This window comes from Nicotiana attenuata, unplaced genomic scaffold (genome assembly GCF_001879085.1).
Source record: "Nicotiana attenuata strain UT unplaced genomic scaffold, NIATTr2, whole genome shotgun sequence".
NCBI classification, from domain to species: domain Eukaryota; kingdom Viridiplantae; phylum Streptophyta; class Magnoliopsida; order Solanales; family Solanaceae; genus Nicotiana; species Nicotiana attenuata.
The window spans coordinates 95,870-101,450 of NW_017673496.1; positions in this window are offsets into that span (position 1 = coordinate 95,870).

Consider the following 5,581-nt stretch of genomic DNA (forward strand, 5'->3'; position numbering starts at 1 on the left):
ACCCCCCACCCCTAAAGGGAGGAAATTTTATTTTTATTTATCTTCAAAGAAATGGTAACTTGACTTGTTTGTTTGGATATGGACAAATTTTGTATCATGTATGAGTTGTAATTTATACAGATAATGTATACCAATAAATTGCCCTTATGCATTTGTAATTCTGTACACTCTTGTGAACACATATTCAAAGTTTAGATCATATTGTGAACACTCTTCTATCCTTTTCACATCTCTCATCTTATTATAGGACCATAGTTTTTTTATTTTCAACAGCCTGGTATTGTATGTACTTTCATGTGTTTGTCTATGACACATTCTTCTCAACCTTGTCACTTGGATTTTCTTTTTTTAATCAAACAGCCAATAATTACTCGTCGGCTCATTTTCCAAAAAAAAAATATATATATTAATATTTTTTATCTTTATATTCTACAATATTTTAGAGTTTATCGTGATTCTCTTATCAATCATTCATAATTCTGATTCAAATCTAAAATAGTTGGTATCAGTTATGTGAATACTCTATTCTGTAATTATTTGTTCTTTAATTATTCAATAGACCATACTTAAATTATTTTACACTAACAACCAATTTACCACAAATTCTTTTTGCATTTAAGTTAGTTTGAGATCTGTGTGCACAAAGCATCTCGTATTCATGCAGCATCCGGGGACAGGGCAGCACCCTAGGGGCATAAGTAATTAAGCAGCCTACCCTGATACTGATGCTTTGGCTGATTCCACGGCTCGAACCCATAACTTATAGGTCACATGGAGACAACTTAACCATTGCTCCGAGGCTCAAAATCCACATAGTTCTAAGTGATAAAAAGTGAATATCTAATGATGATAGTTGTAAAATCAAATTCTCCTCACTCAAGGTCATCTTAGTTTCGGTATTTATTCTCTGTTTGGTCCATGCTTTGAGTAATTAATGGAAACATCTAAAACAGAAACGTCTTGTCATGAAATTATGAGATAAAGTTTGACGGATTTGACAACAGTTATCCGTTAAGCACTGGCTTAACTATCCTAAACAGGTTAATCAGACACTAAATAATAGGCGCAGCTTCTTTTGTGTAGTAAACATAGGTTAATTAGGTAGATTTACATTAATTATATCAGAAAGGGTATCTGATATTGCTAAATTCACGTCTATATCTAATCATAAAAAGTTGCTATCAAACTCAAACTATATATAATTGAGCTTGAAGAGTATATATCATGTTCAATTCATATTGCTATATATTTATTTATTACTTGCAATTTATTTATTTATTTTGCATAAACCATTTTTAATCTTGTTTTCACTTTTAGGTATGATGGAAACTTGTTTGGTGCTGTTAGAAAATTTTCATTTTCATCAACTCATCTTTTCATCTCTTTAACCTTTTTGACAGACACAAGCAATCCTCACTCTTTCAACACTTCACCTCAATTTTGAAGATTAAAACCTAAACCAGAATTCAGTAGAAAAGAAAACAGAAATTTGAAGAAAGAATCCGATATGGTACAACTATAACCGTCTAAAGCTTATAAATAGATGTAATATTTCGGCTCACTTGTGATACATATCTGCTCTGGACCTAGGCCTCCATCACTTTAAAACGCATCACTAGAATCTAAGGCTTATTTACTTATACATTCCATTATTCTCCCGTGCTTTATCGATATGGGATTCGCCAGGGGTGTTACATGTCCCCCTCCCCCCTCCACTAGGGACTCAGCTACCTCAGCCACCTTCTCAAAGATGGGGCGCCTAAATTCAGTTAATCACTTATGTTTGACCCACCACCTTCTCAAAGATGTGTGATTCGCCTAAACTTAATTAGTTGACCGCTGAGGTTTTGTTCCATCGTTCACGGTTGCCGCCGAAGTGGCTTTAATACCATATATAACAGCCTAGTCCACTAGTAATATCGTCCATTTTAGGCCTAGGCCAACACGACTTTGGAAATTAGATTTTGTTTGATTATTGACACCATCTAAACTAAATGGGGATACTCATGCCTTGTCTTCAATTATAGAAAAACAGAACCTAAGTGATTCAAAATTTTGAAATTATTATTATCAAACGGATATAAAAAATTAATACTGTAATAACAATAAAAGGCAAAAACAAAGGCGATAAAATATTTGGCTCGACTCTTTTTTTTAAATGACTTCTTTGGTTAACTCACAAGTATGCTAATGTACCATGTTTAAAAAAATGTACACTATTGAGTGTACCAACTTGTTGCGAAAGTGCATAGCTGCGTATTAAAGTGTGTGCATAAAAGGCTTAGAGCAGAATCATCAGTAAATATAAAAGGAATTTTTACATCCAATAGCAAACCTTTACACCTTATTTATTATATAAAAAAACTCCCTCCAGTCCAAAATAAGTGATTTTTTTGAATGTTTTCACACAAATTAAGAAATCCACCTTTTAGGATTAATTAGCAATGGAATTGACCATATTAACCTTTACTATCTCACATAAACACTCCTAACACATATTCCTACACCATTTACTTCAAGGACAATGTAGAAAAAAAATAATTAATTCACTCTTTAAATCTGAAAAATCACTTATTATGGACCACAAGAAAAAGGCCAAAAAATCACTTATTTTGGACCGGAGGGAGTATCATTTTATACAATTATATTTTATAGCCACCTTTTAGGTTTTATAACAAATTATCTATGCATGGTCACTTCCTACTGTTAAGCCATTAAATACGCTGTGAAATATTTTTCTCTCTCATACTTTCATTTCTCTCTCTCCCAATAACACAGGTGTTGTATACGATTTTGTTAAACCCACGTTCTCTCTCCACTATCTCTCTCCCAACCCAGTATCTTCCCCACGAATACAACCTCCATTATCAACTGATTCATCTTCATTCTCTCTCTCAATTTTCAAAATCGTTTGCCCAGAAAAGTTGTGGTAAGTGTTAAACTTGTTAGTTTTTCGCTGGCACATGTATTATTCTGTGTATATGTACTTTTTTTGGTAGAAACAATCACCATTGTTATTCTTTTACAGAAAACTCGGATTTTCTTCTTCAATGGCTGATTCAACTCCTTACAAGCGGGTTATTCGAGGTATACTGACCAAAGCACTCAATTTCGAAAGGCCATCTTTCGATTTGCAAATCACTCAAGCGGAACATGTATTTGCAGGTTCAGCAGCAAATACAGTTGCGGAAAAGAGAACAAAAATACGCAATGACACATCGAAACAAGCCCAATTTGAGAAATTTCCGAAAGAATCAACACTTTCACTGTTTGTTTTTAGATGTATTTAGATATATTTGGATGTATTTAGATGACTTTCGCAGTTGTACTTATGAATGTGTTATGTATTTCAAATACATGTATTCATCTGTATTTTTACTGATAAATAGTTATTACAGTGACTTTCACTGTGTGTTTTTAGAGTATTTAGTTGTATTGAGATATATTTAGATGTATTTAATAGACTTCCATTGTTGTACTTATGAATATGTTATGTATTCCAAATACATGTATTCATCTAAAATGAGTACATGTTTTGAAAATCTACAGAAAGATAGCAACAGAAAAATAAGGGATTGAAAATCTAGAAATTGCTCTGTTTTGTGGTCTTTTTCGGCTGGGAAACTTTTCTTTAACCTGAAATACAGATTCTGCGTGTTATAATTGAGTTAGTTGATTTATATTAGGAGTCTATCGCGTTAATTGATTCACTTACCGTTTTAAACAGCTGAACAGACCATTTTTTACGCAGTTTACGTTACTGTATTCACAAATACAACTCGGGAATACAGTCGAATACAATCGAATACAACCATTGCTTAGCTGGACTCTTCTGTTTCATACCGAGTTTTGCTACTATATTATCACGACCCGGATTTTCTACCCTCGGGAGTCGTGATGGCGCTTACTAATAGGAGCTAGGCAAGCCAATTAATTTAACACTTCTCTCAACATCATTAACAGTATAAAGAAGAACGAGGCAATTAATACAAAAGCGAAAGTCTCGAAACATAAATAACTGAAACCAAGTGCGAAAATTCAAATGCACCTCCACCCAGATCTGGTGTCACTAACTCACGAACTTCTACTGAATGCTAAATACAAAGTCTGAATAAGAATACAGTACTGTCTGATCCGATACAAGTGAAATCAAACGAAAGACAGAAATAAGAGAGACTCCGGGCCATGCGGACGCCAGCAAGCTACCTCGGAAATCTCCGGACTGAAGTAAGCTCCCAACGCTCCTACTGCTGACCAAAGGCTCCTGCTCTGGTACTATGATCTGTGCAAAAAGCACAGAAGTGTAGCATCAGCACAACCGACCCCATGTGCTGGTAAGTGCCTGGCCTAACCCCGACGAAGTAGTGACGAGGCTAGACAGGACCTACCAAAAACAACCTGTACAGATATATATATATAACAAGGCAACAGAAATAACAACAGAGAATATCAACTAAAAAGGGGAAGGGGGCATGCTCGGGGAAAATACAGCGAATACAGATCCACGGATATAACGACGAAACTATCTCAATACCATAGCTCATATATATAAGTGGTCGGCGCGCCACACGATCCCATTTCTTAATTCATAAGTGGACGGCGNTATATATATATATATATATATATATATATATATATATATATATATATATATATATATATATATATATATATAAAGACAACGGAAATAACAACAGAGAATATCAACTAAAAAGGGGAAGGGGGCATGCTCGGGGAAAAATACAGCGAATACAGATCAACGGATATAACGACGAAACTATCTCAATACCATAGCTCATATATAAGTGGTCGGCGCGCCACACGATCCCATTTCTTAATTTATAAGTGGACGGCGTGCCACACGATCCCATTTCATAATATATAAGTGGTCGGCGTGCCACACGATCCCATATTATAGCATATAAGTGGACGGCGCGCCACACGATCCCATATTATAGTATATAAGTGGACGGCGTGCCACACGATCCCATATTATAGAATATAAGTGGACGGCGTGCCACACGATCCCATATCATAGTTCAAAATATCTGGCTTTGTAAAGAAGGCCCCATTAGGGGAATTCGACAACATAACACTTTAACCCGGCAAGGGTACAGCTAACAGCCCAAATATCCCGGCAAGGGAGAGTACATAATAATAGTCTACACGTCCCGGCAAGGGAATAATCACAACACATCCTCTTTTAAATCACTTCTTTCTCAACTATCACATTCTTGTTCGAGCCAACGCTCCAAAATATACCAATCACAATTCTTCCTCAACCGTTCACATTATATGAAATTTATCAATTAAACAAGGAAGTTGTGTCACATCATTCGAATTAAAAGCAATTAAGACTCACGGTCATGCTAGACTCCGGTGCATAGACAACCGTCACCATGCCTATACACCGTACTCCACATTTAGCAAGTAGCAAATAACATCCTAATCCTATTCCCTCAAGCCAAAGTTAGAACAAACACTTACCTCGGTCAAAGAATAGCAATCAACTCTCTAATACCGCCTTTCCTCTACAATCCAACTTCGAAATAATGATATCTAGGCATAGTTAGTTCAATAA